At 30.1% G+C, this 14,145-nt stretch overlaps 1 protein-coding gene across 2 annotated transcripts in view; it reads left to right on the forward strand.

Annotated features, from left to right (window-relative positions):
• Nucleotides 1–14,145, forward strand: part of cdi (serine/threonine kinase) — a 224,533-nt gene that overhangs the window by 156,226 nt on the left and 54,162 nt on the right. The gene's annotated exons all lie outside the window — the stretch shown is intronic.

Here is a 14,145-nt window from a genome sequence, read left to right on the forward strand (position 1 = left end):
GTAAAAAAGATAAGATAGAAAATGTAGAAGAAGAATGGGAGAATGTTAAAAAGGAAATTCTTAAATCAGCAGAAGCGAACTTAGGCGGAATAAAGAGAACCGGTAGAAAACCTTGGGTTTCAGACGATATATTGCAGCTGATGGATGAACGTAGAAAATATAAGAATGCTAGTGATGAAGAAAGTAAAAGGAACTATCGGCAATTAAGAAATGCTATAAACAGGAAGTGCAAACTGGCGAAAGAAGAGTGGATTAAAGAAAAGTGTTCAGAAGTGGAAAGAGAAATGAACATTGGTAAAATAGACGGAGCATACAGGAAAGTTAAGGAAAATTTTGGGGTACATAAATTAAAATCTAATAATGTGTTAAACAAAGATGGTACACCTATATATAATACGAAAGGTAAAGTCGATAGATGGGTGGAATATATTGAAGAGTTATACGGAGGAAATGAATTAGAAAATGGTTTTATAGAGGAAGAAGAGGAAGTTGAGGAGGATGAAATGGGAGAAACAATACTGAGATCTGAATTTAAGAGAGCATTAAAAGATTTAAATGGCAGAAAGGCTCCTGGAATAGACGGAATACCTGTAGAATTACTGCGCAGTGCAGGGGAGGAGGCGATTGATAGATTATACAAACTGGTGTGTAATATTTATGAAAAAGGGGAATTTCCGTCAGACTTCAAAAAAAGTGTTATAGTAATGATACCAAAGAAATCAGGGGCAGATAAATGTGAAGAATACAGAACAATTAGTTTAACTAGTCATGCATCAAAAATCTTAACTAGAATTCTATACAGAAGAATTGAGAGGAGAGTGGAGGAAGTGTTAGGAGAAGACCAATTTGGTTTCAGGAAAAGTATAGGGACACGGGAAGCAATTTTAGGCCTCAGATTAATAGTAGAAGGAAGATTAAAGAAAAACAAACCAACATACTTGGCGTTTATAGACCTAGAAAAGGCATTCGATAACGTAGACTGGAATAAAATGTTCAGCATTTTAAAAAAATTAGGGTTCAAATACAGAGATAGAAGAACAATTGCTAACATGTACAGGAACCAAACAGCAACAGTAGCAATTGAAGAACATAAGAAAGAAGCCATAATAAGAAAGGGAGTCCGACAAGGATGTTCTCTATCTCCGTTACTTTTTAATCTTTACATGGAACTAGCAGTTAATGATGTTAAAGAACAATTTAGATTCGGAGTAACAGTACAAGGTGAAAAGATAAAGATGCTACGATTTGCTGATGATATAGTAATTCTAGCCGAGAATAAAAAGGATTTAGAAGAAACAATGAACGGCATAGATGAAGTCCTACGCAAGAACTATTGCATGAAAATAAACAAGAACAAAACAAAAGTAATGAAATGTAGTAGAAATAACAAAGATGGACCACTGAATGTGAAAATAGGAGGAGAAAAGATTATGGAGGTAGAAGAATTTTGTTATTTGGGAAGTAGAATTACTAAAGATGGACGAAGCAGGAGCGATATAAAATGCCGAATAGCACAAGCTAAACGAGCCTTCAGTAAGAAATATAAGCTGTTTACATCAAAAATTAATTTAAATGTCAGGAAAAGATTTTTGAAAGTGTATGTTTGGAGTGTCGCTTTATATGGAAGTGAAACTTGGACAATCGGAGTATCTGAGAAGAAAAGGTTAGAAGCTTTTGAAATGTGGTGCTATAGGAGAATGTTAAAAATCAGATGGGTGGATAAAGTGACAAATGAGGAGGTATTGCGGCAAATAGATGAAGAAAGAACCATCTGGAAAAATATAGTTAAAAGAAGAGACAGACTTATAGGCCACATACTAAGGCATCCTGGAATAGTCGCTTTAATTTTGGAAGGACAGGTAGAAGGGAAAAATTGTGTAGGCAGGCCACGTTTGGAATATGTAAAACAAATTGTTAAGGATGTAGGATGTAGAGGGTATACTGAAATGAAACGACTAGCACTAGATAGGGAATCTTGGAGAGCTGCATCAAACCAGTCAAGTGACTGAAGACAAAAAAAAACATTAAATAAGGCTACAGTCATAACTTTTTAGAAAATGGGGTATGAATTTTAATTTCATTTTTAAATGTATTAAATGTTTGATCAATAAGTTATAAGCTTATTATAAATTTATTTTTTTCGTAAGATGACTATAGCTGTGATAGTTGAAACTGGAAACTTGATCCAATATGTTATTATTTAAAACTATTTTGGTGCACAATGTATATTTCTTACCAAAAACCATGTAAATTGACCTCCAATTTCTATAATGTGACCATATCATCTACTTATAGTATATGTTTTAGAGTTTTCTGATCATTGAGTTGTATACGAGGGTTATTTTTTTCAAGGTCCAATTGGTCACGAAATTAAAACCAAAGGTAAAATAAAAAATTTTTTATTTGTAACAAGTACTTACATAGTTACGCTATTTCTCTACATAGTCGCCACTCCGATTTAGACACTTGCCGTAGCGTAGTACCAACTTTCCAATACCCTTGTCATAGAACAGAGACGCCTGTGCTATCAGCTGTGTTTCTACGCTGGTCTGCAGCTCGATGTCTGTGCCAAAATGTTGTCCTTCTAGCTAGCGTTTCATGTGAGCAAAGAGGTGAAAATCGGATGGAGCCAAGTCCGGGGGCTGTATGGTGGGTGATCAAACACTTCCCAACGAAAACGCTGCAGGAGCTTCTTTGTTACAACTGCAGTGTGCGGCCGAGCATTGTCATGGAGAAAGACAATGCCTGATGACAACATTCCTCTCCGCTTATTCTGAATCGCCCTTCGTAGACATTGAAGAGTCACGCAGTATGAGACTGCAGTGATGGTCGTGCCACGTTCCATGAATTACATCAAGAGCTGCAGACCAGCGTAGAAACATGGCTGAAAACACAGGCGGCTCTGTTCTATGACGAGGGTATTGGAAAGTTGGTACCACGCTACAACAAATGTCTAAATCGGAGTGGCGACTACATAGAGAAATAGCTTAACTATCTAAGTACTTGTTACAAATAAAAAATTTTTTATTTTCACTGTGGTTTTAATTTCGTGACCGATCGGACCTTGAAAAAAAAATAACCCTCGTACATCCATCTAAATTTGAAATTACATATTTTAATAATTTTGTTAATGTGATTATTTAAAAAAAAAAGAAAAAAAAGGAAATAAACTACAACCTAGTATTATTCTTATATTTATGAGTTTAGTTTAATTTTTGCATTAATATCAATAACTGTAGAAGATTCTGATAAAAGATATTTTATCATAAAAATTAAATGAATGGGATATTCTGCCCTTTCTATAAAATCAATGATTGAATGTCTTTTTCACGTAATATAATTTATATGACATTATAGATTACATAGACTTATCATGTAACTATTTAGATAATTGGTATATTATATACTTTTGATTTAGTATCACTCACACATTCCCTCGCTGATGTTTTAATGAACATTCTAAAAATGTTCTGTGGAAATTTCAACCCTCTAGGCTTTCAAATAAATGCTTTAAAATTGATTTGCCATATATATATATATATATATATATATATATATATATATAAAATATAAAAAATGGATATGATTTGGTTAACAAATTAAAAAATTTAACGATAAATAAAAAAACTAAGTTATGATATAACAAACATATATCCTAATATTCTTATAGATCATACAATTTGTATAATAAAAAATAATAATGAGGAGCCAAAATTTATTGATAATATTTTTACCATTATTAGATATGTCAACAGAATTGTTTTGAATTTAATAATGCATATTATACACAAGAGAATACTTCACTGATGGGGGTTTCTTTTATTGACCGTTATGTCTGAAATTTATTTGCAAGAATTTGAAAATAAAATAGTTTATGGTATTACTCATATACACAGAATTCTATTATAGGTTCAATATTTTGATGACATTTTGGTAATCTTTGACCCTGTTATAAATGATGAACGTATTATATTTAAAAATCTCTAATCTTATCTTGATAATTTGAAGTCTAAAACTGCAGACAACTGCAGAACAATAAGTTTTTTATATGTCAACATCGAAATCAATAAAAAGAAAAAAATTATAACATCAGTGTATAGAAAACCTACAGCAAGTAAAGTAACTTTAACAGAGGATCAAATCATCCTTGATCACACAAAGTTAATATATTCATAAACATGTTAAATAGAGCGATACATTACACACAGGACAACAAGGAAAGATACAGAAATAAATATTATAAGTACTGCAATAAACAATGGATATAACACCTCATTAATTGATAATAATTATAGAAAACAACAATTAAAATCTAGTAATGTTACAACATTGAAACTTATAAATAATACACACAGCATTGACTATATCTACATAAAATACTCTTGCACTAATAATGTTACTGAAAATTTAATTAATGTTTATAATTATGAAAAATATAAACCAGCATATAAATCAAAAAATCTTATAATAAGACATTTAGAAAACCATAATGATAATTATTGTATTAATAGTGTATGTATGTGGTATCTATAAAATGTCCAATTGGTGTGATAAAATTTATATTGGGAAAACTATTAGATCATTTAGAGCAAGATTTGCAGAACGTTTTAGATATTATAATAATAAAATAGGATTTTTTAATGTTGCCGACCATCTAATAATGAATAAACATACCGTTACTGACTTAAAAACTAATTTGAGAATAATTAAAATCACAAAAGAAATTGATAAGAGATTGATAAGGAGAAGTCATGATCCTCATGACTTCTCCTTGTACGCCTATTAAATTACATATACACATTTTTTCTGCACTTCATTAAAACTTATTTCATTTGAAAGCGAGATACGGTCCTCCAATTCTTTAATAAAGTGGACAGTTACACAATTGCTGAAATATTAGATTTTATTAACATCAAATATTTGTACAATTATTAATTCAACAATCTTATATGAAATATTAGGATAGTATAAAAGTCTCTTTATTACTAGGTCAGTATTGTTCGTATCTTTGTGAATTGCTGATTAACAAAAGTTTTAGATTTCTGGTGTGTCGTATAAACAAAAGTTAATAATAATTAAACTATTTCATTAGTGAACTCCTGTATACTGGTTTCAAATGTTAATTTCGACCTAGCACTGTAAAATATTCAGATTTTATTATTGGATTATATGGTGAATAATCAAAAATGAAAAAAGAAACAATCATACAGGAAAAAGAAAGGTAACAAGTAGAAATATATTTAAAAAAAAAAAAAAAAACAAGATGAATATGAAGAGGAAAAAATGTTAAGAACAAGGAAAGAATAAAAAAAATTAATAGATGATAAATATAAAGAGTAAGAAAATGTTAAAACCAAAGAAAGAATTAAAAGATTAAGAGAAGATGAAAAATGTAAAGGAAGAAGAAAACATTTAGACCAAGGGAAAAAAATTAAGAGAGGATGATAAAGAGGGAGAAAATTTGAAAGCTAGAGAACGTGTACACAAATTAAGATCAGAATTATATCAAACCAAAGACCGATTAAATGATTGGCAACTAAAAACAAATAAATTAAGATCAGAATTATATCAAACCAAAGACCGATTAAATGATTGGCAACTAAAAACATATAAATGAAATGATGATCAACTCCAACTTAGGGAGAACATTGTCCGACAATATCAGAAGAGTAATGAACTAAAAGATAAGAATTTTTAGTTTATTAAAAAATCAAGCATGTATACTTCAGTGTATATGTTGTTGTGAGGGTCTGTTTTTCAATCACTCTGTAGTTAACTTTAATGTAAATAAAATTAAACAGAAATTCCAGAATAATTAAATAAAATTAAACTAGAAAATCCAAAATGCGATTCTAAATTAAAATTATCAATTAATATTTAATAATCAGATGTTTCACCAAATCTATTACATATACACGTATGTAATGTCTGTTAAATTACATTTACACATTTTTAAAAGTACATAAAATTTTATTTCACTAATAATTTTTTTCATTTTTTTTTATTACCATTGAATTATTATTTATTGTAAATTTTTTTTTACAATTACTGGTTAATAATTATTATATCAATATATTTAAATTAAAAAAAAACAAAAGTTAAAAAAACAAAAAGAGATGAAGTCTGATTTGAATCGATGTGCCTTCCCTTTAAGATCCAAATATTTCATTAATTAAAACTTTAATTTTCATTGCAATCAAAAAAGGGAGGTGCACAACTAGATGTTACAACAGTGCTAAATCCATAATTTCAACATCCTATGGCTAATTGTTGTTGAGTTATACATACATACAGACGTCACACCAAAACTAGTCAAAATGGATTCAGGGATAGTAAAAATAGATATTTCCGTTGAAATTTGAAAACCAGAGTTTCTCGAGATTACAATACTTCCCTTACTTCATACAAGGAAGTAAAAATTGGACATTTTAGAAAAATATCATACATACAAATAGAAACAGAAGTTCAGATTGATCAGTCCGTAGATAAGAGTTTGATAATGATTCTTTTTTAAAGCTGCTATAGATGGCAGCACGTTTGTCATTATCAGGTAAAATTTATATTTTATTAATGCAGTGCTGTATTTAATGGCTGGCCACAAACATGTATAATAAGTTAAAGAATTTTTAATATATATATGTTATATGTAATAATATTTTAATGTGTGATTTTGAAGTTTTTAAAAAGATTTTAAAAGTAAAAAAATTTTTTTAATTTTAACCAACTGATGCTGAGGAATTCCTCAAAAGTGCTATTGGTGTATAAATGAAAAAATAAAAATAAAAGATAAGGTAAGAAGTAATCTTTATTTGATTCTGTACTGTGGTGGGCTGGACAATAAAAGAATTATATTAGAATTATATATATTTATATATATATAATATATTAATTTAGTAAAATCAATTTTTTTATGTATGTGTGTACGAATGTATACATATCACATCAAGGAATGGTAGGTATACTATTCTGTAGCTTTAAAAAAAGGAATTGCACTATCACTTGCTTAGAATTATCTAGGGCCATCAAACAGAACATTCTTGGTATGAGCGGGATTGTTGTTAACGAAATTAATGAATAAAAAAGTGAATTTCGTTACTGCCTCTACTAATATATTAAAATAATGCTAACTCTTTTGGCAGAGTGTTAGCATCTTTGTATTTTGTGTGGTAACTGGTGGTTTTAAATTCCAGTTGAGCTTGAGATTTTTTTGTATGTTATAAAATTTATTCATTACAGTAAAATTAGGATGAAAATGTAATTGGGAATCAGCCTGTAACTGTTAATAGTAATTATAACCATAATTTTGTGATACACTATATATCTTAAATATTATATAATTATAATATTTGTGTTTAAAATTTTATTTTTTTTCTGTTGACATTATTTACATCAATCTTCTTATAATTAAATTCTCTACAATTTATGTTTAAAAAATGTATGATTTATTGCTAATTTAACAACATTATTGTACGTCAAACGTAAAAAAAAATGTGTTTTTTGACCCTATTTTTGGCGTTTTACATGGGATATCTTAAAAACTAAGAGAGATACAGTTCTGGGATCTATTTTTTTCGATTTCCCAGCTCAAAAACCATAAAATACAATTGAATTTGCCCCTTAATTGAGCTTCCCAGAATTTCAGAAAGCCTTAATTTACCCCGAGGAACTGAAACTCAGGCGAAATCTTTCACCTTGTATAACTCATTATCGAAGCATTTTCGGACCTATGTTTATATTTATATGAACTTTTTTCTTATTTTTAGCCTCTAGAATGAGTTGTCAAAGTATTGCCCTATCCTCCTGAATCACTCTGTATGTGTGTGTGTACATATATATATATATATATATATATATATATTTAGGTGATAGAAAAGAAGTTTTAAATGTTATAGTTAATAATATTTTTACACAGTTTTATTCACAAATTTAAAAGTTGGAAAACAGTTTTTTATTTATTTTTTTCATGTTATTACAAACATCCTTACAGCTACGAATACAACTCTAGTAATTAAATCTGAACTGTTGTATCATTTTTCATTCTGTTGTACTTGTTCCATCATCAATCATTATTTTTTTTACATCATTATTTATCAGATAATTTTTCTTTAGACAATGTGATTTCATGAGTTATTTTATTAAACATTTTTTATTTTATTTCTTTTTTCTTAAAAAAAAAAACTTTGGTATTAATATTAAAACTCATGTAATGCAGTCATAAGGAAGATTATAATCAATTTAATGTTTTGTAGGTTGGAGAATAAAGTATTGCCATAAATTGTAAAATTTTGTTGTTTTGTTAGTTAAATTTTATACATTATATGAAATAAGAAAGATAACAAAAAAATGTTTCAAGCAAACATTGAGGAGGTTTATGTATGAAAATTTTGCTTTTATCAAATACGTATTTTAAAAATCTTTTAATGTTTATGTAGTTTTTTTGCTAAATGAAAGTATAAAAAGCAGGAAGGATATCCTTGTGTTTCGTTGTGTAAATGGAAGGAAGATTAACAAAAGATTTTTTCATAATCTGAGAAGAAAGAGATTCCTTCTCCTTAAAATTTTTTACATCTTTTATAAAAGCGGTACGTGGTTTTATTCCAAGGTAATAATTTTTAATTGCAATGTATTATGTTTAGCAAATGTAGGTGGTAGATTTTGTCCTTAATAGTTAAAAATTAAAAATTATTCATAAAGCATTTCTAGTTAAAGTTTAGTCATGAGAGATGGGACTGATGGTAATCTGGAAAACCTACTTCTTTTTAGGAAATAACAAGATTATTCTGTAATATCTTGAAGGTTGAAAAGGTCTTTGGCTAGAATAATCGTTTCGACGATTAGTCCTGTTATTTTTTTTCTATAATAAAAAAGTATCAGAGGTACTTCACAAAATAAGTAAATACCTCCTTGGTGGGCCTTTGTACTTAAATTATGTAAAAATATACATTCATGGTGTCCAATCTGCTAAGGTAGAATTAGCTAAACCCCATCAAATGTCACCAGGAAAAAAGATGAAGGATATAAGAAAAGAAGCAAACTTAGGCGGAATAAAGAGAACTGGTAGGAAACCTTGGGTTTCAGACGATATATTGCAGTTGATGGATGAACGTAGAAAATATAAGAATGATAATGATGAAGAAAGTAAAAGAAACTATCGGCAATTAAGAAATGCTATAAACAGGAAGTGCAAACTGGCGAAAGAAGAGTGGATTAAAGAAAAGTGTTCAGAAATGAAAAGAGAACTGAACATTGGTAAAATAGACGGAGCATACAGGAAAGTAAAGGAAAATTTTGGGGTACATAAATTAAAATCTAATAATGTGTTAAACAAAGATGGTACACCAATATATAATACGAAAGGTAAAGTCGATAGATGGGTGGAATATATTGAAGAGTTATACGGGGGAAATGAATTAGAAAATGGTGGTATAGAGGAAGAAGAGGAAGTTGAGGAGGATGAAATGGGAGAAACAATACTGAGATCTGAATTTAAGAGAGCATTAAAAGATTTAAATGGCAGAAAGGCTCCTGGAATAGACGAAATACCTGTAGAATTACTGCGCAGTGCAGGTGAGGAAGCGATCGATAGATTATACAAACCGGTGTGTAATATTTATGAAAAAGGGGAATTTCCGTCAGACTTCAAAAAAAGTGTTATAGTAATGATACCAAAGAAATCAGGGGCAGATAAATGTGAAGAATACAGAACAATTAGTTTAACTAGTCATGCATCAAAAATCTTAACTAGAATTCTATACAGAAGAATTGAGAGGAGAGTGGAGGAAGTGTTAGGAGAAGACCAATTTGGTTTCAGGAAAAGTATAGGGACAAGGGAAGCAATTTTAGGCCTCAGATTAATAGTAGAAGGAAGATTAAAGAAAAACAAACCGACATACTTGGCGTTTATAGACCTAGAAAAGGCATTCGATAACGTAGACTGGAATAAAATGTTCAGCATTTAAAAAAAACTAGGGTTCAAATACAGAGATAGAAGAACGATTGCTAACATGTACAGGAACCAAACAGCAACAGTAACAATTGAAGAACATAAGAAAGAAGCCGTAATAAGAAAGGGAGTCTGACAAGGATGTTCCCTATCTCTGTTACTTTTTAATCTTTACATGGATCTAGCAGTTAGTGATGTTAAAGAACAATTTAGATTCGGAGTAACAGTGCAAGGTGAAAAGATAAAGATGCTATGATTTGCTGATGATATAGTAATTCTAGCCGAGAATAAAAAGGATTTAAAAGAAACAATGAACGGCATAGATGAAGTCCTACGCAAGAACTATCGCATGAAAATAAACAAGAACAAAACAAAAGTAATGAAATGTAGTAGAAATAACAAAGATGGACCACTGAATGTGAAAATAGGAGGAGAAAAGATTATGGAGGTAGAAGAATTTTGTTATTTGGGAGGTAGAATTACTAAAGATGGACAAAGCATGAGCGATATAAAATGCCGAATAGCACAAGCTAAACGAGCCTGCAGTAAGAAATATAATTTGTTTACATCAAAAATTAATTTAAATGTCACAAAAAGGATTTTGAAAGTGTATGTTTGGAGTGTCGCTTTATATGGAAGTGAAACTTGGACGATCGGAGTATCTGAGAAGAAAAGATTAGAAGCTTTTGAAATGTGGTGCTATAGGAGAATGTTAAAAATCAGATGGGTGGATAAAGTGACAAATGAAGAGGTATTGCGGCAAATAGATGAAGAGAGAAGCATTTGGAAAAATATAGTTAAAAGAAGAGACAGACTTTTAGGCCACATACTAAGGCATCCTGGAATAGTCGCTTTAATATTGGAAGGACAGGTAGAAGGAAAATATTGTGTAGGCAGGCCACGTTTGGAATATGTAAAACAAATTGTTAGGGATGTAGGATGTAGAGGGTATACTGAAATGAAACGACTAGTACTAGATAGGGAATCCTGGAGAGCTGCATCAAACCAGTCAAATAACTGAAGACAAAAAAAAAAAAAAAAAAAAAATAAGAAAAGAATGAATCAAAGAAGAGGGGCAATTTATTCGCACAAAAACCACAATTAAGACACCAATCTAGAGGAATGATTCACACATGATGGAACAGTACATTCATGATTGTGATTTAGCTCACATATGATATATTTTAGCTCAAATATGTACTTCAAAAATTAGTTTTCCTCATCCAGATACTAAAAAATCGCCTAAAATTATCCTCAGGAAATCTCCAGAATTATGTTGTGAATTATCAAACTGAACTACAAACGATTCAGCTAGTCTTTTTTCATTATTGCAGGATAGGACAAGTCAGTTAAGGAGAATAATTTTGGATAGATGCATGTTAATGTTTCTTATCATCTAATAGCACAATTACTAGCAGAAGTTCAGGTAAAATTGTTTTAGATTTATTTGTCCCAGTGCGTTGCAGTCAATGCAATTTTTTCGTCATCATTTTTATAAAATTACAGAAGACAATAAAATGCTAAGGTTAGGAGTAAGTATAGTACTCCTTGCTACTTTTTTAAGAGATTCCTTATCCTTAATATGTTGATGCGGTGCAGGTTCCTGGGCCTTGTGCTTTGGTGCGTGCTCGAGTATCTCAGCCTTAACTTTCTTGCGGTGCGATGCGTTATTTTCACAATGTGGATTCAATTCATATTTTTAAAAACGCATAATGTAATTTTTATGTTTAATTACATCATCTTGGAAATGTAAAGCATGTACTTATCCTCAAGCTTGTCTAACTGTTCCTGCACAGTATTTATTTATTATATCGGTAGCATGATACAGATCCGTGAAGAATTTATACAGCATTGCTCAGTTTTCTATTGCATTTACATAATAAATTGAAGCTGAAGACAAGAATTTCCTAATCATACGCTCAGTACATTATAATTTTACACTACTGTGCAAGCAACCAGATCGCCATGTTCATACAACTGAATCGTAGCAAAATAAGAATATGCTGTGTATGTTATTAATACAAATATTTATTATTACATATTATGTACTCTGCCAGTCAATAAAATTGTAGGATATCAGTGATGGTCGCTCTTAGTATCAATGAGTATAAAAAAAAATTAATGATTGTTTTTACTGCTTACATTTGATAACAATAATGAAAAATTACAATTTTATTCAATGTATTTAATTACAGAATGAATTTAATGTTCTTCTTCAGTCATTTAAAGAAATAATGAAAATTATTTGAATATTACTTGTATGCAAATTACATTCAGGAATTCTTTAAGGATATCACTAACAGTTTTGCTTAGCCTGTTTTAATAAAAATGCTAATTTGTAATTAATGTAGTAGCGACTAAAATATTATATTTTTATAAGTCCTGAGATTAATTATAATTTAATATGAAATATCTATTGTTTTACAGGTTTTTTTAAATATATTACGTTGTCTGTATTTATTATTTATTTTATGAAATTTTGTATGCATTTTTATTTTATATTTTGTCAAATTAGTAACATTGAAAGAAAATTATTGTTTTGTTTTTTATAGATATAAACTTTGAAATATTTACAAAAAACTTATATTGTTGTTTTTTTTTATTGAACATTTCAGCGGGAATAAAAATCTAAAATAATAAATTGTCTGTTCTAAAAACAATAGACAATCTCTGCTGATCTCCATGGCAAGAGTGGTAGCGTCTTGGCCTTTCAACTGGGGATCCCGCCCGTATGAATTCTTTGTGTTAGGCTCAGTTCTTTAAGCCTGACTTTCAAATTCTTGGTCAAGCTTGGTATTTTTTGTGCGCTACATAATTTCTATTTTATATTCCCATGCCCACGCTTCAAACTTATATGGTAAATAATTCATCCAAAAAGAAAGAGAGGAATGATATATTTGTATTTGTTTTTACCATTATTACTGCTGATGAAATATTTTTTTAATAAAAATAGTAAGGTTGGTGCAATGGAGGTCTCTGAAGATGTGTAAAAAATTATCCTGTCGGTGCAGTACAGGATGCAGAGAATTATTTCGTTTAAGTGTAATAATACTATTCCGATTAGCCCTGAGTAGAAAAGTACTTTTGTAAAGTTACAAAAGCACCAGTGATGAGAGACAGTTAATACTGAAACCAAATCTTGTACATGAGATCCAGGTTTTATATATATATATGTGTGGTATGAAACTCACACAATGGGAGTTTTCAATAAGAGTTTTCCAAACTCAAGGGAGTTTTCATACCACACCATAATCTCCTACACAGGACCGTGGGAACTTTTATCATATTGTGGGAAATCCAAGTAAACAATTGCTGCATTCAACATGTTAAATTGAAAATGTCAACTTGACTAACCTTAGTTAAACACAAGAGTAGTTAAGCAAAATTAAAAATAAGAACATGTTAAGGTAAGTGTTTTTGTATGTATATAAAAAGATGGGCATGGTTTGAAGCTACAGGAAAAAGAACGTTGTGTATGGGAAATAAAAAATTTTATTAAATTATGGACCTCTAAAGAAGGAGTTTGATGGTATATGAGAAAGGCTCATGCAAAATTTACAGGAAAAAATGGGAATGCCGATACCAAAAGGAAGACAGATAAGTGCAGGAAAAGATGGCTAATGAAGTAAAAAGGAGGATTTGGGTAGATTAGAGAAGAAGAAAATCAGATTCAAGTGACGGAGGAGCTATGGCCTCACAAGGGCTGCATGCTTTAATTACTGATGTGCTTTATTAGTAAAATATGGATGATAAGAAAGATCCAGAAATGGAGATTGAAAGTTTTTGAAATTTGACAGTATAGAAAAATGATGAAAATCAGAAGAATGTACATATCTATAAAGAATATTCTTAAAGGGTAGACAGATGTGATGAATCAATTATCTAGGATACCAGCAGCGCACAGCTCTGTTAATTTGATTAGATTAGATGTTATTTGAGGAATAGGAAGCCTGAATTTACCTAATAAGAACTCAGCCATCAGTTTGGTTGTTTGGACATGCCCTGTACAGAAAACAGAGCCTTTGGACAGTTTCACAGTTGCAGAAGTTTATCTCTTTAATGACGTCAAATAAAGAAGCAACTTCCCTCTGCCAGCTGCTACGCGGTTTCAGCATTATAACATGAATAAATCCTGGGTGGTGGCTGACACTTTCTCATGGCAGTCATTCATGAAAGACGAAATAAAAATAAGAAAATGGAAG

Source organism: Lycorma delicatula, chromosome 12 (assembly GCF_047948215.1).
Source record: "Lycorma delicatula isolate Av1 chromosome 12, ASM4794821v1, whole genome shotgun sequence".
NCBI classification, from domain to species: domain Eukaryota; kingdom Metazoa; phylum Arthropoda; class Insecta; order Hemiptera; family Fulgoridae; genus Lycorma; species Lycorma delicatula.